We start from the raw sequence: 26,198 nt of genomic DNA, 5'->3' as shown, positions 1-26,198 counted from the left end.
CCTGGAGAGTGTTGGTCACTTGGTTGGCTGTTGTGAAGGGGTTTCTCTTCACCATGGAGATTATTCTGCGATCATCCACCACTGTTGTCTTCCGTGGGCGCCCAGGTCTTTTTGCATTGATGAGTTCACCAGTGCTTTCTTTCCTTCTCAGGATGCACCAAACTGTAGATTTTGCCACTCCTAATATTGTAGCAATTTCTCGGATGGGTTTTTTCTGTTTTCGCAGCTTAAGGATGGCTTGTTTCACCTTCATGGAGAGCACTTTTGACCGCATGTTTACTTCATAGGAAAACCTTCCAAATGCAAGCACCACACCTCAAATCAGCTCCAGGCCTTTTATCTGCTTAATTGAGAATGACATAACGAAGGGATTGCCCACACCTGTCCATGAAATAGCCTTGGAATCAATTGTCCAATTACTTTTGGTTCCTTTAAAAAACAGGGTGGCACAGGTTAAGGAGCTGAAACTCCTAAACTTCATCCAATTTTAATATGGATACCCTCAAATGAAAGCTGAAAGTCTGAACTTCAACTGCATCTGAATTGTTTTGTTTAAAATTAAATTGTGGTAATGTCTATAACCAAAATGAGAAAAATGTTGTCTCTGTCCAAATATATATGGACCTAACTGTATATACACAGCAATTACACACAGCTCAAAAAATATAATATAATATAATATAATATAATATAATATAATATAATATAATATAATATAATATAATATAATATAATATAATATAATATAATATATATATCAATTTCTACTGTGGTTGTGCAAATGGAACAACAGGTAGAAATAATGAGCAATTAGAAAGACAACTCCTATAAGGCCGGTTTCACACGTCAGTGGCTCCGGTACGTGTGGCGACAGTTTTCTCACGTACCGGAGACACTGACTCACAGACACATTAAAATCAATGTCTCTGCACATGTCAGCGTGTTTTCACGGACCGTGTGTCCGTGTGCAAAACACGGAGACATGTCAGTGTTCGTGGGAGCGCACGGATCACACGGACCCATTAAAGTTAATGGGTCCGTGTAAAACACGCACCGCACACGGATGCTGTCCGTGTGCCGTGCAGGAGACAGCGCTACAGTAAGCGCTGTCCCCCCAGCTTGTGGTGCTGAAGCCGCCATTCATCCCTTCTCTCCATCAGTGTTCGCTGGAGAGAAGGAATGAAAAATCAATGTTTTTTTTTTATTATTATTTTTGTCTTTAAAATAAAGATCCTTGTCATCTGCCGCCTCCCACCCCCTGTGCGCCCGCCCGCTGGCATTAAAATACTCACCCAGCTCCCTCGATGCTTCCTCTCAGCGTCGCAGCTTGTCCTGTATGAGCGGTCACGTGGTGCCGCTCATTACAGGGATGAATAAGCGGCTCCACCTCCCATAGGGGAGTATTTTAATGCCAGCGGGCGGGTGCACAGAGGGTGGGAGGGGGGAGGTGACAAGGAACTTGATTTTAAAGACAAAAATAAAAAAACACATTGGATTTTTCATTCCTTCTCTCCAGCGAACGCTGCTGGAGAGAAGGGATGAATGGCAGCTTCAGCATCATACTGGGGACAGCGCTTACTGTAGCGCTGTCTCCTGCACGGTCCGTGTGGTACTCAGTCGGCACACGGCTGCCGCACATGTGCCACACTGATGTGCCACGTGAGCTCACGGACACCTCCGGTACCGGAATTATCTGGACGTGTGAGACTGGCCTAAAGGAGTGGTTCTGCAGGGGGTGGCCACAGAACATCTCTGTTAATCCTTTTTGGTCACTTTTGCATTTTGTCATTGCTTTCACCACTAGAGGTACAGTACAGTAGCATGAGGAGTTGTCTACAACCCACAAAAGATGCTCAGGTAGTGCAGCTCATCCAGGATGGCACATCAATGCGAGCTGTGGCAAGAAGGGTAGCCGTGTCTGTCAGCACAGTTCAGAGCATGGAGCAGATACCAGGAGACAATGTGGGGGCTGTGGGAGGACAATCACCCAGGAGCAAGACCGCTACCTCCTCCTTTGGCACTGCTCCTCCTGTTCTTCATTGCACAGAGCTCTGCAAAATGACCTCCAGCAGGCCACTAACATCCAAGTGTCTGCTCAAAATGTCAGAAAGACTCAATGAGGGTGATAGGAGAGCCAGACATCCACATGTGGGTGTTGTGTAAACAGTCCAACACCGTGCAGGGCGATTGGCGCCCTGTGCTCTTCAGCGTGAATCTGGTCTCATCTGTGAGAACATGCGAGTCTCAAGATCCCATGGAGAATGTTCTGCTGCCTCAAACATCCTCCAGCATGACTGGTCTGGCATGGGTCAGTAATACTGCGTCATTTCTTTGGAGGGCCACACAACCCTCCACGTGCTAGCCAGAGCTACTCTGACCGCCATTAGGTACCGAGATGAGATCCTCAGACCCATTGTGAGACCATATACAGGTCCAGAGGGCCCTGGGTTCCTTCTGATGCATGACAATGCTAGACCTGCTGTGGTTGAAGTGTGTCAGCAGTTCCTGCATGATGACGGCATTGAAGCTATGGACTGGCCGGTTCCCCAGACCTGAATCCAATCGAGCACATCCAGGACATCATGTCTCATTCCATCCACCAATGCCACATTGCACCACAGGCTGTCCAGGAGTTGACTGATGCTTTAATCCAAGTCTGGGAGGAGATCCATCAGGAGAACAGTCACCTCATCAGGAGCATGCCCAGACATTGTAGGGAGATCATACAGGCACGTAGAGCCCACACACACTACTGAGCATCATTTTCTTGTCTTGAGGCATTTCCACTGAAGTTGGATCAGCCTGTAATTTGTTTTTGAGTATCATTCCAAAGCCAGACCTCCATGGGATATTAATTTTGATTTACACTTGATCATTTTTAGGTTTCATTGTTCTCAACGTATTATACTATGTAATGAGTAAAGATTTGCAAATGGAATATATTTCACTCATCGATATCCAAGATGTGGCATTTTAGTGTTCCCTATATTGTTATATATTCATGTTTTACATTTTAAAACTTACAAAAAGGAAAATGGGCCTATGCAAAAGTTTGGGCACCCTGCATGCTTGGTATTTTGTAGCGCCCTCTTTTGCAAATATCACAGCTTATTAAGCTTTTCGTAGCCATAGCCAGACAAGAGTCTTTCAATTCTTGTCTGAGGGATTTTCGTCCATTTTTCCTTGGAAACTTCTTCCAGTTTTGTGAGATTCCTGGGTCGTCTTGCATCCTTTGCTATTTTAAAGGTCTAGCCAGAGATTTTCAATGAGTTTCAGATCACAGGACTGAGGGCTATCGTAAAACCTTCAGCTTGCTCCTTTTGAGGTTGTCTATTGTGGCCTTTGACAAGCGTTTAGGCTCATTATCCATTTGTAGAATTCATTTGCTTCTCACCTTCAGCTTTTTACAGATGGTGTTACGTTTGCATCAAGAATTTGTTGAAATTTCATTGAATCTATTCTTCCCTCTATCCGCAAAATGTTCCTCGTGCCATTGCAACACAACCCCAAATCATGATTGATCCACCCCCATGCTTAATAGTTGGTGAGATGTTCTTTTCCTGGAATTCATTCTCCCCCCCCCCCCCCCCCCCAATGCATACCTTTGATAATTTGATAACCTCTCCCTTCCTTCTATCTGACCACCATCTACTCACCTTCTCATCCTTGTCCTCCTCAAACGCCCCCCCATGTCCAGCCATTACCACATCCACGCAGAAACCTCGCACATCTAGACATTCACAGACTCTCTCCTACCCCTGTCCTCCATATCTTCACTCCACAACACGGACAGCGCCACCGCTTTTTATAACTCCACCCTCACATCAGCCATAGACTCAGTCGCCCCTCTCATGCATGGCAAAGTGCGACGAACCAATAAGCAACCTTGGCATAACAATCTCACAAAAAAACTTAGACAAGCATCCAGGGTTGCAGAGCGATGTTGGAAGAAAACACGCCTGCCAGACGACTTCACTGCTTTCAAACAAGCTACATTTGACTTCAAATTAGCCCTCACCTCCGCTAAACAGACCTATTTCACTAACCTTGTATCTTCACTATCCTACAAACCAAAACAACTGTTCAGCACATTTAACTCCCTCCTCCGCCCACCACTGCCACCCCCAACTCCCCTCCGAGGACTTCGCCACCTACTTCAAAAACAAGATCGACCAAACAAGGCAAACCCTAACTGCTCCATGTCCCCAACCACTCCATATACCAGACCTCTGCTCTTCCCCAATAACCTCCCTCTCCAACATCACTGAAGGAGAGCTTACTCGCCTCTTCTCCAAATCAAACCTCACCACCTGTGCACTTGACCCCATCTCCTCCCACTTGCTCCCCAACCTCACTAACACGCTCATTCCAGCCCTAACCCATCTCTTCAACCTATCACTATCTTCTGGTACCTTCCCCTCTGCCTTCAAACATGCCACCATCACACCCATCCTCAAAAAAACTAACCTTGACCCAACTGCTATGCCCAGCTACCGCCCCATATCACTGCTGCCGTTTGCTTCAAAACTCCTTGAGCAGCATGTCCATGGTCAACTTTCCTCCCACCTCTCATCTAACTCTCTCCTTGACAACCTCCAATCTGGCTTCCGCCCCCACCACTCCACCGAAACTACGCTGACCAAAATTACTAATGACTTACTCACAGCCAAAGCTAACAGACAGTTCTCCATCCTCCTCCTTCTTGACCTGTCCTCTGCTTTTGACACAGTCGATCACTGCCTACTGCTACAGATTCTTTCTTCCCTTAGCATCAAAGACCTTGCACCTTGCCCTGTCCTGGATTGCCTCATACCTTTCCGACCGCACATTTAGTGTCTCCCACTCCCACACTACCTCCTCATCCCACCCTCTCTCTGTTGGAGTCCCTCAAGGCTCTGTCCTAGGGCCTCTACTTTTTTCCATCTATACCCTTGGCCTAGGGCAACTCAAAGTCCCATGGCTTCCAGTACCATCTGTATGCGGACGACACTCAGATCTACCTCTCTGGCTCAGATGTCGCCTCTCTTCTGTCCAGAATCCAGGAGTTTCTGTCAGCCATATCCTCCTTCACCTCTCGCTTCCTAAAACTCAATGTAGACAAAACCGAACTCATCATCTTTCCCCCATCTCACGTATCCCCCCTACCTGATCTATCTATTATGGTAAATGGCATCACGTTCTCTCCCGCACCTGAAATCCACTGCCTCGGGGTAACTCTCGACTCTGCCTTGTCCTTCAAACTGCACGTTCAAACTCTTGCCACCTCTTGTCGCCTCCAACTCAAAAATATTGCCAGAAACTGTCCCTTCCTCACCCCACAATCTACTAAGACTCTTGTGCATGCCCTTATCTCCCGCTTCGACTACTGCAACACCCTCCTCTGTGGCCTCCCTGCTAACTCTCTTGCACCACTCCAGTCTGTCCTCAACTCTACTATACAAGTGAGCCTGGAATGACAGCACCTCCTTCAGGACTGCTAGGTGACGAGGGAATTTGCCCACCTCAGCCCGACAGGCACTGTTGAAGGTGCTACGATGGACCTGGAGAAGGGGCCTACAGAGTTCCAGGTGGAATATTTCTGTTGGGCTGGAATCCCACCTTGACCAGTCTGGATATGTATGAGGGCCCCAGACTTCATTGTGGTAGAGGAGGATTGGGGCGATGACGGCTTCTTGGATGGATTTTTAGTCAGATCCTTGTGGCTTCAGATTTGAAAGTTTCCTTCAGATGGCCTATCTATCTATACATCTCTCTAGACCAACTAGAGGTCATCCCACATTCTGAATCACTAAGCTTTTTGCCTTGGGGTCCTCCAGGGAAGTATAATGTCTGATAACCCAAAATTAGTATTACCAAAAGAATAAACAAAAACTAATCTAAACAATATCTTTATTTGAATCAAAAGAATAAGAATAACAAAACTGACATCACAAAAGCCCCTCTTGATAAGAGTGGGTTAATAAAAACTGGCCAGAAAATACAGGGGTAATGGGTGGGAAGCACAATATTAGAGTATAACCTCTACGTGTCCCTAAAATGCTCCCTGCCTGTCTGCGGAGGTTGGCACCCTCTTGGACGCAATGTGGCACCCCCGCTCCTCGACGGCTAGCCCTATAGGCCCTATGGGTCCCTAAATTAATTTGTAGATGCTATAATCTATGAATATCACAAAATCGCCCACACCTCAGGGCCCAAAAATATTCAACAAATCGATGCCAGATGATAATTCACCAAGGTGTCCTGGTAAAAAAGGCCTGGTCTGACCGTAAACCACCCCTAACAATGTATGCTCAACCTGCTCTAATGGCTATTACGCCCTCTAAAGTCTAAAATGCTGCCCGGCTAATCCACCTCTCTCCTCGCTACTCCCCTGCTTCTCCCCTTTGCAAATCCCTCCACTGGCTCCCAATTCCCCAACGAATCCAGTTCAAACTACTAACACTGATCTACAAAGCCATCCACAACCTGTCCCCTCCCTATATCTCTGAACTAATCTCCCAATATCTTCCCTCACGTAATCTCCGATCCTCCCAAGACCTCCTTCTCTGCTCCACACTTATTCGGTCCTCACACAACCACCTCCAAGATTTCTCCCGAATATCCCCCATCCTCTGGAATTCCATGCCTCAACACGTCCGATTATCCACCACCCTCGGATCCTTCAGACGGAACCTGAAAACCCATCTCTTCAAGAAAGCCTACAGCCTGCAATAACCATTCTGCAGCCTCGCCAGAGCAGCCACCTCACCACCGCCAGAGCTGCTGCAACTCCGACCTTCTGTCTCTTCCCCACTATCCCATAGAATGTAAGTCCGCAAGGACAGGGTCCTCTCTCCCCTCTGTACCAGTGTGTCACTGTAAACGATATTTATAACCCTGTATGTAACCCCTTTCTCATGTACAGCACCATGGAATTAATGGTGCTATATAAATAAATAATAATAATAGTGGCCAAAGAGTTCAATTATAACCGCATTGGTCCACAGGACATGTTTCCAAATTGCATCAGGCTTGTTTAGATCTGCTTTTGCATACTTCTGATGTTGAGTTTTATGGTGAGGACGCAGGAGGTTTCCTTTTGATGACTTTCCATGAAGGCCATATTTGTGCAGGTTCCTCTAGCAATCCTACAAACAGCTCTCACTGAAATATTACTTGATCTTCCAGACCTCATCTTGACATCCACTGTTCCTGGTAACTGCCATTTCTTAACATCTGCATGCAATATAGCAGGTCTTGTGCATGAAGAAGCTTTGTCGGGGGTGATCCACAAGGGACCAGTGTCTCAGACTACGGCTGAATTAACTGTGGCTGAATTATGAATACAAACAAATGGGTGTAAAATGGGTAGGGAAGCAAATCTCCAAATTCTCCCAATACTTGTACTGGTCTGAAGAGTCAAGGAGCATATGGTGCAGACAAACTAAACCACACTCTCTAAAGTGGTGGTCTCCATTCTAAGGGTCACCTGTGGTTGGTAGCCTCTCCGTTTGGAGGTCACTGCTGTAGAAAATAAAAAGGTACAAGTTAAACGTCAAGTGTTTGCAACAACTGATGATAAATGACCACTCCCAGGAAAAAAGAAAAAAGCCGCAAAACATGAGCTGCATGAGATATGTGCCTTCACAATGGAAGAGAGAACATTCTGTGCCGGGTCCTCGGCTTCGAGCAGACAATATGACAGCACAGTAATTAAAGTTTTGTCTAATAAGGCAGAAACGAGACACAGGAGGTCGTGCATAAAACAGATTCATGTAACGAAGTCCAGGACTCAAGAGCTTTTGTTTGTCACCGTGCTGCTAAGGAATGGAGCAAAAAATAAAAAAATAATGTGGTCACAGTTTGTGTTCTGCGATGAGACTTGTGGACTCAAAATACACAAGTTCCAAAAGTAGATTAAAAAAAAAACAAAACACCATTTTACACCCACAGGAACAGAGGGGAAAAGTTAGTGTAACGTTGGCCAAAGATGTAAAGAATTTACGGCTGTTCCGTCAAACGGTTCAATATTCTTCAATATCCGAGGACACGGAGGGTCCAGACTTGGGTACAAAATATGATCATTAACTGTCCACACGACATGTGATACAGGACAGGTGGCATTTCCACCTGCTAGTGGGCCATGTGGTTAGAAATTGGCGTCAGGCTCCAAAAGTCCATCCTGTGATCCACTGTCTCTCCAAGGATCAGCAGCATTGGCCCTACACGGAGTATCTGGGATCAGGCTCCAGGCCGCGACAAGCCTTATAGTGGGAGCGCGTGTCCTGTCCTGGAGGGTTGTGCTAATCACAATATTTTATTTCCAGCCCATTTGCTGTGTCAGGGCTCATTACCAACAAACATTCCACTACTGGTTCTTGCTGAACACCTCCGACCAGGTGAGGTGTCCTAACAAGACGGAACGGAACAGTTACAGCGAATGATATTAAATATTTGGTAACACAAGAAAATAAAAAAGTAAAAACAAAGCTAGAATAGAGTTTAAACCAGAAGGTATGGAATTTGTTTCAGCTTTGAGATGATTGCTAGGCTAAAGAAGGGCCAACAGCTAGACCTTCTGATATCACAGCCCCGTAAATGTGCACGATAGGGCAGACGTGCTCAATGGAGAAAGCGGGCAGATGTGCTCAATGGAGAAAGCGGTATAACTTAGCATGTTCGAGTCCAACAGCCCCATACACAGATGACAACCGACAAGTTAGACCCCCTATACTGTGCGAGGGTACGGTCATTTTAAGCCAATAGACGTCTGTAGACTTTTGCAGCTCCTCAGATAATGGGTCAACACCTATGGATTTCTATTAGTTAGCATCAATCCTGTTAGACTAGTCTTGCCGAGAACGTCATGACAAGCCATGAAGTATGGCTGTCAATGTATTAAAAGAGCAACTGAAGTCCTCCAGAACAGGAGCCATGCGGACCTCCGATTTGTAGAGGGAAGGTTGCAGAGCATGGGATACCTTACAAAAAAAAGATATCTAAAGGACCCAAGAGGGCAGATGGATGGAGGCTGCCTTCGCAATATAAGACATTTGAAAGCTTTTGCCAAGCACCAATGATGGCAAGAGTCACATTCCCAAGGACAAGTACAATACCATGATGGAAAAGTCAAAAGGTGGAGACCAAAAGGTTGGAGTTAAGAAGTCAACCGCAGACTGTGGAGTGGTCATTACAGCTCTTTATTGGCAATTTGAGGCTTCTGCTCCATTTCTATTTTGATGGTGTATAACCATTCCTATCTGAAGTTCTAATGTTAATGAAGCGAAGGACTACTGACATGAGGACAGCGACCTCTCCGGAGATCATTTGGAAAGTTCTTTTAATCTTCCCACTCCTCTTAGTAGTCAAATACCAACACCCGGATCCAAAACCAACATGTGTGAAAAGAGGCCTTTACAAGAATAATCCAAACAATTAATCTGTTGACAAAAACAACTCTTGAATGAAAAGTTCCGAAGCCGAGAGCACAATGCGGCCATTACCAGGGATAAAGCCTCCGCTTACCGGCGGACAATAGAGGGCTTTCACACAGGAATGGAGTGCGCAGCGGGAAAGCCCAGCTCTGGCATTTTTAAGATATTTCTTCAGATAAATATTAGTTTGTAGGGAGGTCAGGAAGCAGAGTTTGCTAGAACTGCACTTTTGTATTGTGGGAATTGGAAAAGTGCTCATCCCTAAGGCTCCGCTACTGCACACGGCCGATCAAAAGCGCGAGGAGTCAAGGAATGGCACATTGCAATATAGGTATTAAAAAATAGATAATCGTAAAATGATCGTAGGAGAGCATGCAGATTAAGTGGACAGCGTGCAAGACGAAGAAGAAGGACACAAGGTATAAGAGGAGGGTGCGCAGTCATGGTGGTGACAGCAGGCAGCGCTGAATGAAAGCTCTGAAGATCTCCATCCACATTAGTCCAAAATTCAATGACCTCAGAAGGGTTGTGCGAGAACCATAACGTAAAACCAAGAGCGGCTCCATCAGCTTATACACCCCTTCCTCCAGACTCCTTAGATTTGCCATCAGGAGAGGTTCGGTGGGTACAAAACTGTGGTATCTAAAAAGTCCAACCAAAGCAAGGCCACCATGGAGGCACATTTCACTAACTGGAAATCAGACTAAACACCCGAGAAGCCCAAAACCAGTTTTACCTACAGGACACGGATTAATGAATGGAGACAGATAAAAAAAAATGGCTGCAGTTTAAAGGGATTCTGTCAGTAGATCTCGAAACTGAACCAATACCTGCACCAGGTGGAGGACTTCGAATATGGACACTTTCCTTAAAGCATAACTTTTCAGAACAAGCGGTCCTTTATCCATTACAAGACTCCTTTCATGAATTTTCACCAGTTTTCCCCAACTGCAAAATTCATCCCCAATTTGCAACTCACACGGAGCTAGTGGGGGAGGAAATTAGCTGCAATTCCTGCCCTTCATTCCTTAGCACAGAAAGAAGCAGCAGCGAGGGAGGAAATCTACAGCAGTACTGAGCAGTGTAGATGTGAATCCAGCTCTGGGAGGAGAGAAAGCTCTACACGATCTTTGTGCCCTTTTTTGCTAATCCCTCTACATAGAAAACTTGAGGTGTACCATGGCACTTCATTGAGCTAGCACTGTCTTGTTTTGAGCAAGATGGAGTTCAGCTGTTTTTTTTCTAAGTGGATAACAAGTTCAGGAGGGAGGGGGAAGGGGCTCATAAGTGGAAAAGTAAAAATTTCTCCAATAAGCAATTTTTTAAAATAAAACTGTACTATTTGTCATATTGACTTTTGCAAAGTTTGTTGAAATCACACTGTTCCCACTTTATATGTCTGTATCTTAGGGTAGAAATTTTGGCTGCAGAAAGAAGAAACAAAGAATCCATCAGAGAGCCAATTCTGATAGACAAACTACCGTCAGAACAAAACTCACTGACAGACTCTCAAACAGCTCATTCTGCAGCCAGCAGTAGGCGATGCAGCAAATACACTACAGAAGGCAAACGGTGCAAAGATTCTAATGGAACTCAATTGCAAAAAATATTTTAGCCCTAAATACAAACAATTAAAAGAAGAAAAAAAAAAAATATATTGTCCATTTCCTTTAAATCTTTTCTTGGAGTGGATACACTGACAAGAAAATAACTTCTCCCTTCACATACTTTGCTCACAAGTGTTACCAAGTAAGGGAATATTCTGTCTCCGGTTACTAAACCCTTCCCGTTTCCCACCAGGGGCAGTCTGCGGCACCAGGAGCCATCACTTGCACTGACTGCGGGGAGGGGTGGCGCATGCGCCGTAATTTTGGCAATGCATTGTCAGATTGCATTGTGTAGGTATGGAAGTGGAAATCCACAGTGAAATCCCCCGGGACACATGGGTGGCACATGTGCAGTAAGTAGCGAGGCCACTATCCTCAGTTGTCACGCATGCGCCACTCCAGACTGCAGCAGTGGGTATTCAGTGTTGCATTGCCCAATTTGGAACTGGTCCAATCTAATTTGTATTAAGAAAATGTATTTATTTTTTTGCAGAAAAAAACAAAAACAAAACAAGTACCGTATGTTTTTATATGGATAAAAAAAAGTCCATCACCGGTATGGTTACTGGTTTCAGAAGGTGAAATCTGCTGACAATCCACGTGTAGGTGTGCGGTTGCAATTAGTTGAATGCTGCAGTGTCAGTGCGGCGGCCGCGCACTGGAAATCATTTCTGGCATTGTATGAGGTCATCGGTTCCCATCTGAAGTAATTGAATATTCGTCTTCGGCAGATAGGAGCTCTCGGCCGCTCTGTTGGGAGCGTCTGCTAAAAGCTTCCGAAGAAAAAAAAAAGCCACTCGGGTGCGGATACAAGAAGGCGATTATAATCAGATGGTTCCATTTCGTAGAGGGCACGTGGAGTTCACTTGTGGCCAAAATGCCAGGATCTTCTTGTCGGGTCATGACGCCTTGTGTGGAGCTTTTCAGACCATTACACAATCAGATAATCTGATGATGGGAACAGTCAGTGTTATCCCTCCTGATTAGATCCCCAATAACCGGCTCACTCTGGCAATTCATCATGTGCAGGGCAGATGCCAGTCAGGGTGCCAGGGGGGCTGCGGCAAAGGGACTGGCGGCATTCACCGACATGGAACATTAAACACTCATCTATAGGCTCTGCATCCATCTCGAGAATGGGGCCCTTACGGCACAGTCAGATATCGAGGTGGACGCACATGTACCTCTCTACTTCTATGGCTACAACAAAAGTTGCAAAGTGCTAAAAAAATTTAAAAGAACCACATCAAAAAGTAACAAAATACCACTGCCCTATTCTACAATCGGATGTCACGCTCACATTAAAAGATGAAGCTTCACTAACCCGCAGCATTACTAATCGGGCCCGACGTGTAGGTGAGCCAAGACCAGATGCCTGAACATGGGAGACGGCCAGAGGCTCGCAACACAATCTGTGACGAGTCCCAAGAATCGACCAGAGCAAATAAAGAAACGTCTGCCAGGGCTCGTGCTTTACAAATGTCTTACAAATCCAGGACAGAGTCAGGTTTCTGCAATTATTCCAGATCTCTTCTGGCTCGCTGCACATTGGAAGGTTTCTTAGAAAAAAAAAAAAAGGAAGAGCTTCACGCGAGAGGAGAAATCCCTCCGAAGAGCCCAAAACACCCCAGATACAAACGTGGCTCACGATCTTCTCTACCGACATTTACCATATGGGTGAGGATCATCTAGATAAGAACGACAGAGGTCATCTACAGTGTGACCCCACAGACTGACCGGCTACATGGACTATGACATCATCCAATCACAGACTGACCTCACTGCGCCATAATTACCAGATACTTGCCCTTCATGCCAGGAGAGGACGGAAAAAAAAAAAAAAAAAAAAAAAACAACAACCACACAAACCAACCACATAACACCTCAGCATTGCAGGCTGTGTCTAGTATAATTGCTGCAGACTTGTACAACATGTCGTATGTGGCCTGAAGTCTATTAACCCGACACGTGACACGTGGTTATTATATTCTAGAGTATAATTATCTCCCGTAAACAGAACACCGGGCCGCGCCGTCAGCCCAGGAGCCGCACACTTCTATGGTGCCTGCACACTGCAGTGCCGGAATAGTGCATCATAGGTAATCAGAGATTTTACACCAGACACTGTAGGATCATTTCTAATAAATGGCTCAGACAAGAGCTGAGGTGGAGTATAGAAAAGGGACATCAAATCGAACTTTGATGCAGCTTTGAATGTGACTACAGTGCCCGGTATAGGTAGTAAGGTCGTTTTATCTTACACTGTATAATCCGCAGCTCAGTCACAATACTATAGGCAACACAGGTAGAAAAGGTTGTAGCAGCCATAGCGGTGTTCATCCAGAGCTCCCTGGTTCAGGAACAGAACAGCCAGAGACAGTGAAGACTGACAGCCAGTTACAGGAGGGGGGCAAGAATGGTGCAGGGAAGAAACACGTGCACTTGCCACTCTGCAAAGCAGAAATAAGTGCACTAATGGCTTCATTAAACAGCGCAATAATGCGAGGAAAAAAAAAAATTTAAATGCGGTACAGATCATTAAACATCCGTGTGCAAGAGGATTTTATTTTACAAGTTAAACTGCGATCAGTTGGCGCAGCGATGACTGTATCTGAGGCTGCAGAGAGCCGGAGTCATAATATTTAGTCTGCAGAGCGTCGCCTGTACACAGCGCAGCGAGCACATCTGCACTGCAGCACCATGAGCTGCGCACACAGCACAAGAGCTACACACACAGCACAAGAGCTGCAGACGCCACACAGGAGGCGATAAGGAGCAGCGGGGGGGGGGGGGGCGATAAGCAGGAGCAGCGGGGGGGGGGGGCGATAAGCAGGAGCAGCGGGGGGGGGGGCGATAAGCAGGAGCAGCAGGGGGGGGCGGCGATAAGCAGGAGCAGCAGGGGGGGGCGATAAGCAGGAGCAGCAGCAGGGGGGGGCGATAAGCAGGAGCAGCAGCAGGGGGGGCGATAAGCAGGAGCAGCAGCAGGGGGGGGCGATAAGCAGGAGCAGCAGCAGGGGGGGGCGATAAGCAGGAGCAGCAGCAGGGGGGGGCGATAAGCAGGAGCAGCAGCTGGGGGGGGCGATAAGCAGGAGCAGCAGCTGGGGGGGGCGATAAGCAGGAGCAGCAGCTGGGGGGGGCGATAAGCAGGAGCAGCAGCTGGGGGGGGCGATAAGCAGGAGCAGCAGCTGGGGGGGGCGATAAGCAGGAGCAGCAGCTGGGGGGGGGGGGATAAGCAGGAGCAGCAGCTGGAGGGGGGGGGGATAAGCTGGAGCAGCCGGCGGTATTGCTTCCTGCAGAGCTAGCTCTGCCCTCCAGAAAACTGTACCCAACGGGAGAGACAGGCAGCAAGGTTTTCCATTGTGGATTTGAGGCTCAACAATTTCATTTGTGCGGCCGAGAAATTCCACAACGTAAACGGGACGGGCAAATTTCACCTGGATAATTGTGTGACAGATCTGCTGTGGGCTTTACTGCCGTGGATTTTGCACGCAAGAATCAGAGCCGAAAAGTCATGTAGGTACAAAGCCTTTACAGCATCTTCACACCAGGAAGAAGCTGCAGATTCTCTGTGCACAGAAAATCGGTAGCACATGGTGCTGCAGAAAAAAAACAAAAACCTGCAGTTACCGATTAATTGCTGCATTACCTACTCTCAGGTAGCACAGGGAGGCTGGGTCTCCACCTTTAAAGCCCACTAAGGACACCATATGGTTTGCCACCCAGCTGTACTATGACCACAAGGTGAACGCGAGGCCCGGCCAACAGCGTTGGGTCATCCCGACACATCGCAGGTAACCGCTGACTACATATGAGGTCGGCCGCCCTGGGGCGTCTAAAGTGGCACAGTCACCGGTGTCCGGGCCGGCAGCTGCATTCTTCTGCAGTGACACAGGACAGTCGTGCGCTTCCAAGAATGCACTGACAAACCGGCCAGCGAGCCCGAACATGAGCACGTAAACAGCCCCTTGTCAGGGCGACATGAGGATCACAGACGCCACCACAAGATAATGGTGCCCATAGTGTAGATATTGGGGGGGTACTCTCTTAAGACTTATAGGGACCCAAGGACCCCCAAATGGGAATATACCCAGTAACTGGAAGGGAACTAGTACAGGCTTCTCAGTCCTTATTACCTGCTACAGGGGAGTCCTGAGAACAGCCCATGTACCAGACAGAGCAGTCGCTTCAATAGACCTGCAATGGGCAGGCCGTAATACCACATTTCACCTGTAGTGGCCACTGCTGGATAAACGTACAGCTAGGAGGAGCCACTCTTACAACACCAGCTGATCGCCAGATTTCTATCAGCCACTGACTCCTTATATAAAAATAAGGGGTGGTATTCATGAGAAATCCATTAAAGAAAAAAAAAAAAAAAAACAACAACTTCAATATCCAAGTGGCTGGAGTTTGCTACTATGTATTAGTCCAGGTTTCATCGATCCCAGAAACTATCTTCCAGGAGAAGCGCCGCACCTTCTGCTCCTGTCTGCCCTTTATTTTTAGTAGGACCTATCACTAACACACGTTAATATAATTTTTAATGATACAAACTTTTTTTTACTTGCTGTAAATGCCACTGTTCTCCTGTTTTTCCCTTTTCTACAGTTTGAGTTCTGGCCCTTACTTTGCTATACAAAAATGGAGTCCTTTTAGCCAAATGGGCGTCATGATCAATTCATCTATCGCTACGTTCACATTTGCGTTGTGCGCCGCAGCGTCGGCGACGCAACGCACAACGCAGGAACAACGCATGCACAACGCTGCGTTTTGCGACGCATGCGTCCTTTTTTTTGCTTGATTTTGGACGCACCAAAAATGCAACTTGCTGCGTCCACTGCACCATGACGCGTGCGCCGCAGTGACGCATGCGTCGCAAAACGCAAGTGCAATGCATGTCCATGCGCCCCCATGTTAAATATAGGGGTGCATGACGCATGCGGTGCCCGACGCTGCGGCGCAGAACGCCAATGTGAACGTTACCTATGGGAGTCTCCAAGAGGATCACACCTATTTTGATGGAGAGTAGGTTTCTATGTAGGGATATACACTCACTGGCCACTTTATTAGGTACACCTGTCCAACTTCTTGTTAACACTTAATTTCTAATCAGCCAATCACATGGCGGCAACTCAGTGCATTTAGGCATGTAGACATGGTCAAGACAATCTCCTGCAGTTCAAACCGAGCATCAGTATGGGGAAGAAAGGTGATTTGAGTGCCTTTGAACGTGGCATGGTTGTTGGTGCCAGAAGGGCTGGTCTGAGTATTTCAGAAACTGCTGATCTACTGGGATTTTCACGCACAACCATCTCTAGGGTTTACAGAGAATGGTCCGAAAAAGAAAAAAAATCCAGTGAGCGGCAGTTCTGTGGGCGGAAATGCCTTGTTGATGCCAGAGGTCAGAGGAGAATGGGCAGACTGGTTCGAGCTGATAGAAAGGCAACAGTGACTCAAATCGCCACCCGTTACAACCAAGGTAGGCCTAAGAGCATCTCTGAACGCACAGTGCGTCGAACTTTGAGGCAGATGGGCTACAGCAGCAGAAGACCACACCGGGTACCACTCCTTTCAGCTAAGAACAGGAAACTGAGGCTACAATTTGTACAAGCTCATCAAAATTGGACAGTAGAAGATTGGAAAAACGTTGCTTGGTCTGATGAGTCTCGATTTCTGCTGCGACATTCGGATGGTAGGGTCAGAATTTGGCGTAAACAACATGAAAGCATGGATCCATCCTGCCTTGTATGGAGCATCTTTGGGATGTGCAGCCGACAAATCTGCGGCAACTGTGTGATGCCATCATGTCAATATGGACCAAAATCTCTGAGGAATGCTTCCAGCACCTTGTTGAATCTATGCCACGAAGAATTGAGGCAGTTCTGAAGGCAAAAGGGGGTCCAACCCGTTACTAGCATGGTGTACCTAATAAAGTGGCCGGTGAGTGTATATTGGACCACATCTCGGGAATGGAGAGGAGCAGGAACAAGAGGGAAAAAAAAAAAAACCCTACAAAAAAAAAAAAAAGCCACCACATGAGAATAACAGCATTGTCACCAGGTAAGAAAATAACACATTTGTGGCCCTAAACTGATATGGATGTGAGTCTTGAGATGGGACATTGTCAGGAGAAGGTCCAGGGGTCCGGACACAGCTCAGCACCCCCGAGCTCAGGCCCAGCGCTCCTGCTCCGTAATCTGGGCGATCGGTGAGGGTCTCCATACATTAGTAGGGCCGCACCATGCTATAAATGCAAGTTTGGAGTCAGATCTCACCAGTGTGATTTTCTGCGGCACAGAATTGAGCAGAGCTTACTAAAAGAGCAACGAATAGCCTCACCGAACGGTAATCGGGCGAATCCACGAGCCGCACACCGGCAGCGCAGATCCAGCCTCAGATTGGTGATGAAAAAATCCACGTCAGAATGGTGACATGTGAGCAGAAGACGGTGCGGGGCCACCGGGGCCTCCGTGTAACCTGAGCTGAAGACACGGCAGATAGAGATCCTGGATGTTATAAAGTAGTGTGAAAGATGGAACTGGCACATGTCATGGATGCGGAGCGCACGACGACCACTGAACCCGTCATCTCAGGATGCTGCACTACACGTCTCAGCTCTGCAGGCGATGGCACTGCATCTGGTGCAGGCGATGGCACTGCGTCTGGTGCAGGCCACGCCAGGACTTGTAGCTGCAGAGGCTCAGGGCTGCGATATATAGATAGGAAAACAAGAGGCGTAATCTGCTCCCTCGCTGTTATCAGCCCTGGGACTCTGCAGCTGCAATATTAAAAGTCCAGATACAAAAGCGGATGAGAAAAACTGAAAGATGGCTGCACTACAGATCCTCACAGAGCTCAAGACGGGGCCTCCCGATCCCCACCTGACGCGTTTCAGGCCTCACCAGCTCAAAACCCCGATTTACAGATTATAGGACTGAACTGTGGCACCTTCCTGCAGCTGTAACACAGGACCCCACGGTGTCATCAGCACATCTACGGCGACCCAATTATCAGCAGAACCGCCGGGAATGTAAAATGCACCATAGTGTGGATCGATCTGCACTTGCGTAACCAATTTACAGGCCCAACATTTCATAAAGCCACCATTATGAGCCACTGACGCGTTTCAGGCTGCACATCACATCCCAGGTCCCCTGCAGGCTCCGGACATGAAGGACGAGTCCATCACGCACACCCGGCTGCTGTCTGGACCTTCTCAATCACTAGAAAACAAGAAGGTGTCTGACCCGAACCGCGTGAACGGGGCATGTACACTGCGTGTCACCACATCCCGGTTCCTCTTTGCTCAGTGCAGATGAAGGGCTACGTGACCAGTACCAAGACCCGATTCTGCCGATTTTGGGGGGAGAGGGTGCGACGGTTGCTCTTCCTGAGACCCTTCCGTCACAATCTCCATCTGCGGTGCTGGCTCGAGAAGGGGAACTGTGCTGTGTGCAGTCATGTGCCGGCCGGCGAGACCACAAACCGATGACTCCTCCACTTTTTTTTGCTAAAAAGCAGCATTACAAAAGCAATAAGTATTAACCACCGCTGTGCCGAAGCAGACAGAAGAAGTGGGGCTACTGGTAAGAACAGGAATAAGAGGACGGCCCCGCGCTGACTAAGGCGCTGTCTGCAGACGGAGGGCTACTGTAGTTTATTGGAAGGAGCACGAAAGTAAATAAAGATCCTTTTATATATTTATGGGAAATACAGGGAAAGTCGTGACCGACATTGGCCTCGACCCCAGAAACTTACAATCCAACCACCCTAAGGCGTAAGAACAATGGATCACCAGTCCTACTGAGGCATCTGGACCATTTGGGGTCGTTCAAAGGGCTGTGGGGTTCTGTGGGCAGCACGGTGGCTCAGTGGGTAACACTTACCTGACAGTGCTCTCATCTTGGCTCTGTGGGCAGCACGGTGGCTCAGTGGGTACAACTGTTACCTGACAATGCTAGTCCCGAGTTCTGTGAGCAGCACGGTGGCTCAGTGGGTAAAATGTTTACCCAACAATGCCCTCGTCCTGAGTTCTGTGGGCAGCACAATGACTCAGTGGGTAGAACTGTTACCTGACAATGCCCTCTTCCTTGGTTCAACACCAGCCAAACATCTGGAGTTTGTAGCTTCTCCCAGTGTTACTAAGCTAAGATACTGAAAAGTACGGCCTTGTCCACATTACTAAATAGTTAAAACTGCTTTTGGTGCACATGTCAGTCTAATATGTCCAAGGAATGTGCCGATACTCACTCTAATTTGCCATCCACTATTAGTGGGCAGTTCCTTTTTTTTTTAATCAACATTTTGCCAGTACTACAGGTGCCGAAACAACCTTTCCCGCAGATCCCAATAGGCACTGTCAATTGGTTAGACTGAACGCCAGCTTCGCTGTTATGCCTGCATGCAGTCTGCCCGACAGGAGGGCAAGAGCGATACAAACCTGCTACCACTTTACAGATTCCATCTCGGCATCTTGGCTGCTGGAGACAGATCGTACTGGAACAGTAAGGAGACAGGAAGTGATTGACACTTTGGGGCGATTTCTTGTGTTCAAAGCCTTTATTTGTCCTAAAGTACTCTGCGCTGAGCATAAGAGGAGCCAAACTTTACTGAAATGACATTGCCGGCTTAAAACGCTAGCTTTCTACCCACATGCTCCCTGCACAATAGGTGCTGGAGCTTTCCACAAACATGCCTCGAGTCTCCAGTGGCCTCTGTTAGGTATCTGGTTAGACAGACAGGAGCAGAACAGTTCCATCTTGTTATCCTTCTAGGCATTGCTGCTGATAGCGTGGATTGCACTCAACAACAGGCAGTGGGCGCCATGTTACACAGAAGGGAGACCCCCTAGTGGCTGGCGTTAGAGGGATTTTTCAGAAATAAAAAAAAAAAAATTTACTAATTTGCCAAATTTCTATTTATCACATCACGAGATGAGAGCAACATTTCAGAAAGCACTATCCTACTAGTAAGATTTTCACGCAAGGTACCGATGCCCTTTAAGTGGCCATGTATTGGTTCTGGCAAGATGCCGGCTATCAGCAGCTGATCAGGAATACTGCTGCATACGACTGCCAGAACAAACAAGCCAAAAAGAAAGAAAAAGCCGCAACCTCTCCACGGGCCGCTCGTCTAGTGACCTACTTCTGCACAGATTGGATTACACCACAACTGGAACCTTGCAGTATTCTTGGAAGTTATGATCGCAATGTGATGTATACGGTGTGCGCGGGGCACACGGACGGCGGCTACTGCCGGCACAAGGACAAGGTGCCCGCCGGGCGCAGACGTGCCGAAATGTTACCAGAAGCAGCATCCATTTAATATACAGGGACGTGTCGTCAGACAAGAAATGATTAAGCAAGAGCATGGACGGCCGGAGCAAGTCTGAAAGTGCACTGTCACAGGGCCAGGGGTTATCAGCCAGCTGATGTGAGACTACAACTCCCAGCATGCCCCAATGTGGGCTTAAGCGCCAGCAAAACCCTCCGGCCATTATTGAAGGAAGATCATTCTTATCAAAGCAACATACTGAACGCAACAGACTATATTATAAAAGTCAGAGTGAGTATTAGTCATCAGATCTGTTCTATAAAGACCCTCACTGTCGCTAGTGCACCCCCCACCCAGGTACAAACAGACCCATGGCATGAGCTAGCGCACAGCGCATCATATCTGATGGAGGATGAGAAGTCGCCCTTCACACGTCCAGTAATGTCACCGACATCCAGCCCATCCCCCAACCGTACATTGCTGCACATGGCCTGAAGAGCAGCATCCTGAGGACGCAGCGGAGGAAGCAATGCCTGGGACCTCAGCTTCTCTTACAAGCAGGTCCCTACTCTTCATGGTGCACATTTTCCTCCTACATCCCCATCCCGTGCAGCCCCATTCGCATGCATTAGAAAACTCTGCAATAAATAAGGGTCGCATCACTCATTTCTGAAAAATGGAGCAAATCCTTGTGCAAATTTGCTGCACACAAGGACGTGTGAGCAGCTACTGCAGATCCAGGAAGCTGAGATGTAGGGCGCTGTAAGTGTGCAGTGATGTCCTCCCCCTATAGCAGAGATGTAGGACGCTGTAGGTGTGCAGTGATGTCCTCCCCTATAGCTGAGATGTAGGGCGCTGTAAGTGTGCAGTGATGTCCTCCCCTAGAGCAGAGATGTAGGGCGCTGTAAGTGTGCAGTGATGTCCTCCCCTAGAGCAGAGATGTAGGGCGCTGTAAGTGTGCAGTGATGTCCTCCCCTATAGCTGAGATGTAGGGCGCTGTAAGTGTGCAGTGATGTCCTCAACCTATAGCAGAGATGTAGGACGCTGTAGGTGTGCAGTGATGTCCTCCCCTATAGCTGAGATGTAGGGCGCTGTAAGTGTGCAGTGATGTCCTCCCCTATAGCAGAGATGTAGGGCGCTGTAAGTGTGCAGTGATGTCCTCCCCCTATAGCAGAGATGTAGGACGCTGTAGGTGTGCAGTGATATCCTCCCCTATAGCTGAGATGTAGGGCGCTGTAAGTGTGCAGTGATGTCCTCCCCTATAGCTGAGATGTAGGGCGCTGTAAGTGTGCAGTGATGTCCTCCCCTAGAGCAGAGATGTAGGGCGCTGTAAGTGTGCAGTGATGTCCTCCCCTAGAGCAGAGATGTAGGGCGCTGTAAGTGTGCAGTGATGTCCTCCCCTATAGCTGAGATGTAGGGCGCTGTAAGTGTGCAGTGATGTCCTCAACCTATAGCAGAGATGTAGGACGCTGTAGGTGTGCAGTGATATCCTCCCCTATAGCTGAGATGTAGGGCGCTGTAAGTGTGCAGTGATGTCCTCCCCTATAGCTGAGATGTAGGGCGCTGTAAGTGTGCAGTGATGTCCTCCCCTATAGCTGAGATGTAGGGCGCTGTAAGTGTGCAGTGATGTCCCCCCTATAGCAGAGATGTAAAGCGCTGTAGAGCGCTGTAGGTGTGCAGTGATGTCCTCCCCCTATAGCTGAGATGTAGGGCGCTGTAGCTGTGCAGTGATGTCCTCCCCTATAGCTGAGATGTAGGGCGCTGTAAGTGTGCAGTGATGTCCTCCCCTATAGCTGAGATGTAGGGCGCTCTAGGTTTGCAGTGATGTCCTCCCCTTATAGCTGAGATGTAGGTGTGCAGTGATGTCCTCCCCCTATAGCGGAGATGTAGGGCGCTGTAGGTGTGCAGTGATGTCCTCCCCTATAGCTGAGATGTAGGGCGCTGTAGGTGTGCAGTGATGTCCTCCCCTGTAGCAGAGATGTAGGGCGCGGTGTGCAGTGATGTCCTCCCGCTATAGCAGAGCTGTAGGACGCTGTAGGTGTGCAGTGATGTCCTCCCCCTACAGCTGAGATGTAGGGCGCTGTAGGTGTGCAGTGATGTCCTCCCCCTACAGCTGAGATGTAGGGCGCTGTAAGGGTGCATTGTTTTTTGTAAAGTGTGGCCAATGATCTCCGCTCCCTAGGGTGAGTGTCCGCACATCGGCAGCCCGATCTAGGACTGTACATAGCGATGCATCATTTAGTTATCACGCTTACTGGTGGTTGAGTCACAGAGGAATGAGGCACGACTGGTTCCCAGTGGATAACCGGGATACACTCGATGCCTCACCGACACATTAATTGACAGGCAGAACTGATGCAAACCATGAAGTCACTGTAATAAAGTAGAAGAGGCGCCTGAGCCTCGTGCCTCGCTGCTGACGTCCCCGTCCGTAGTGCAGGTACACATTAAGCAGCGGGCCGGAGTCATTAGTACAGCTCTCCTTATCGTCCGGCGCACTGCAGAGCCGCCGTCCTCGTCATCTCAGCCCTTTAAATGCCGCAAATTAAGATCAGTTGTAATAAACCCATTGATGTAGGACTGAAGCCGCGGGACGGTGCAGATGACAAGTGCGCAGTGCGAGGATCTCACCGTCAAGGTCATTGTGGACACCGGAGGGATTCACACAGAAACCCACGTTACACAAACGGCACGGCGACTACGACCGGCGGTAGTGATGGGCGCGTCATTTACGGGGTTAATGCAGAAATCGCAGCTGGAGCCGTGTACGTCGTAACCTTGAATCAGCACTTACACCATCGATGTTAGCGCAGCCGCTGCTGCAAAGAGAAGGTACGCCGTCACATACCCACCGTGTAAGCAGTGGGGCCGCCGAGAGCATAGGCAAACAATACGGCACGCAGAGCATTGCACAGCCACGTGCGGATGCTGCAGAGCCGAATTACATTCTTATCTCTCGGGGGATAAATATGGGTACCAACGGGATTAGCATGCGCCGTGCTCAATGACAAACTCAACTCTGCCGCATCAGATACTATATAGTGAATAGATAGAATATTGGCACAGCAGTGAGAAGAGACCATGGACCGCCGCACCACTGTATACCGGCCGTATACCAGGCCCCCGATCTATGGGGCAGGTACAAATACTAACCCTGGGAGCCTCAGGAGGGTCCAAACTGTCCGGCAGGTGATTGAGGGGAGATGTAATGAAGGAGTGGGACACTGGGACAATGTGGGGTTTTTCCACCTGACTGTCCAGGAACAAGAGTGGGATCAGTGGGTGAATTCTAAGCAAAACCTCTGACCGCAGGGTCTAGTTAGCCGGTGGTCAGAGGCAAATCAGGGCCAGATGTAGAAGAAGCGGCTCCGGGAGGTTTTCAGATTTGGTTAAAAGGGAAAATATACATTATGTCAGGAGCCACAAGGGAAAGCAGGAGGTGAAGGAACCCTTTAAGGGGCACATAATTCAGGACCTAGCAGTGGACCCACACTCCAGAAGGTACAGATACTGGCCATTCAGTATGAAGTTTAAACCTGTGTCCACAAGAGGATTTTTTTTGGCCAGTTCTGCAAAAATGCATCAGTTTTATTACATTTTTTGGGGGGGAAACTCATGGCATAAACTTGCATTGTGTGATCACAGTTCATTGGGGTGGTCTTTTCAAGCAGGCTAAAATACAAAACACCTACAAGGAGTGAAATGGAGGGGTGGTCTTCTCAATGATATCAGAGGTGCCAACCAGGTCAGGATCTCAAGGAGCCCTCCCCATCACTTACCAAAAAAAATAGCATCTAATGAAATTAATCCCATAACGGGTCCTGGGCTCAAGGAATGTCAGCACAATGGTAAATCAGACGCTAAAGAGGAAGAGGTGAGGAGATCTGGATACTTGTTGGATCAGCTTCAAACCATGTTCTTTATAGAAGAGCAACAAAACCAATGAAGTACCAAAATAATCCAGAGAGTGGACCACCAGTTGCACCGGGCTTCTTGGATTCACCCGGTCCGCAGTATCCTGCCTGCTGTAACAGAAGTGCATACACGGGAGAATGGCAGAGTCATAGCCCTGGGACCATAATGATGGACACGGTTTATCACAGGAACGGCATGTGTGATGCAACATATTTCACAACCGGCGAGAATCCTCTGCAGTCATCAGAACCCTAGAACACCTTGATTGCAAGCTCCACTGGCAGACTCCGGCATCTACACCTTCCCTCCCAATAAAAGATAGCAAGATCGGACCCGAACTGGAAACCATTGAAAGATCTGCAGCCTGCGGCTCTGGAGGGGTTCTAACACTACAAGTCCCAGCATGCTAGGACAGTCAGTTCTCCACAGCTGGAGAGCACCATACACAGTATCCTAATACAAGGGCAATGCTGGAGCAATTCAGCTCAGTGGGGGTAGCAGCAGCTGGTAAGGGGCACCACACACAAGGTCGCCTACAGGTTAGACTGCGAGCCCTGCAGACAAGCGCAGCAACACCAACAATGGAGCGGAAGCTTTAAGCAGGGCATACCAAGAAGGCTCGCACCTAAGGGAATATTAGACTAGAGTGCTAGCTCTGCAGACAAGAGCAATGGCATCTTAGATGGCAAACTGCAAAGTGTGGAGACAAGTGAACGGGCAGGGATTAGTGAGCAAGCTCTGCAGATCAGTGGAAAGTGATGAGGCTGAAAGCACTGCAGAGGAACTCAAGGGCAAAGGTTAGGCTGAGCGCGACAGAGTGCACGCTCCGCAGACAAGCACAATGGCATCGGATATGGGAAGCGATTAATGAGTGAACGTGCTTGGATAAGGTGTTATCTGAGCATGCTCAGGTGCTAACAGTGTCTTCGGTGTGCTCGAAAAATATAGATTTGAGTCACCGTCACTGCACTTCTCACAGCTGTGCGACAGCTGAAGGAACTCTACATATTATTGGAGTACGCCGAAGACGCTGTCAGCACCTGAGCATGCTCACTCATCACTAGAGGTGATGCAGAGGAAATAGACTGCAAGCACGACAAACAAGTGCACGGTTTTACAATGAACAGCAAGATCTGCAGACAGGTGCACTGGCCAGAAATAGGGCGAGCTCTGCAGATGACAGGAAACAAAAGGATAGGCCAAAAGCTGTAGAAAAACCCAAGGGTTAGATTGCAAGCTCCACAGACAAGCGCCCTGAGGGAAGGCGGGGAGTAGAGCGCCAGCTCCGCAGACAAGCGCCCCCGGGGGAGGCAGGGAGTAGAGCGCCAGCTCCGCAGACAAGCGCCCCCGGGGGAGGCAGGGAGTAGAGCGCCAGCTCCGCAGACAAGCGTCCCCGGGGGAGGCAGGGAGTAGAGCGCCAGCTCCGCAGACAAGAAGAACGTCAGACCACCCTGGAAGCACTGCAGACAAATCTAAGGGCAGTGATTAGATTGCAAGCTCTGCAGACAGTTGGAAAGCACCAATGACGAGATGCATCACAGACTGGCGGACAGGCTCCGCACCCGCCACAGCCAGGAGAGCGCCGGCTCCGCACCCACCACAGCCAGGAGAGCGCCAGCTCCGCACCCACCACAGCCAGGAGAGCGCCAGCTCCGCACCCACCACAGCCAGGAGAGCGCCAGCTCCGCACCCACCACAGCCAGGAGAGCGCCAGCTCCGCACCCACCACAGCCAGGAGAGCGCCAGCTCCGCACCCACCACAGCCAGGAGAGCGCCAGCTCCGCACCCACCACAGCCAGGAGAGCGCCAGCTCCGCGCCCACCACAGCCAGGAGAGCGCCAGCTCCGCAGACAATGGCTGCACATTAGCTCTCCAGCTATGGCCGAGGTAAATAGAGAACTCGCGGATTGTGAGCAGAAGACGAGTGTGAGCTCCGCGGACAGGAGCAGCCGCCGCACTGGGCTCCGGGAGAGAACGGAAGGTGGAAGTC

General features: G+C 48.7%; 1 protein-coding gene across 2 annotated transcripts in view; it reads right to left on the bottom strand.

The window, feature by feature from the left end:
- SLC45A4 (solute carrier family 45 member 4) overlaps window positions 1-26,198 on the bottom strand; it is a 114,178-nt gene that overhangs the window by 72,319 nt on the left and 15,661 nt on the right. The gene's annotated exons all lie outside the window — the stretch shown is intronic.

This window comes from Ranitomeya variabilis, chromosome 6, assembly GCF_051348905.1.
Source record: "Ranitomeya variabilis isolate aRanVar5 chromosome 6, aRanVar5.hap1, whole genome shotgun sequence".
NCBI lineage: Eukaryota > Metazoa > Chordata > Amphibia > Anura > Dendrobatidae > Ranitomeya > Ranitomeya variabilis.
The sequence above is the reverse complement of the archived record's forward strand: the minus strand, read 5'-3'. Positions and strand labels throughout refer to the sequence as shown.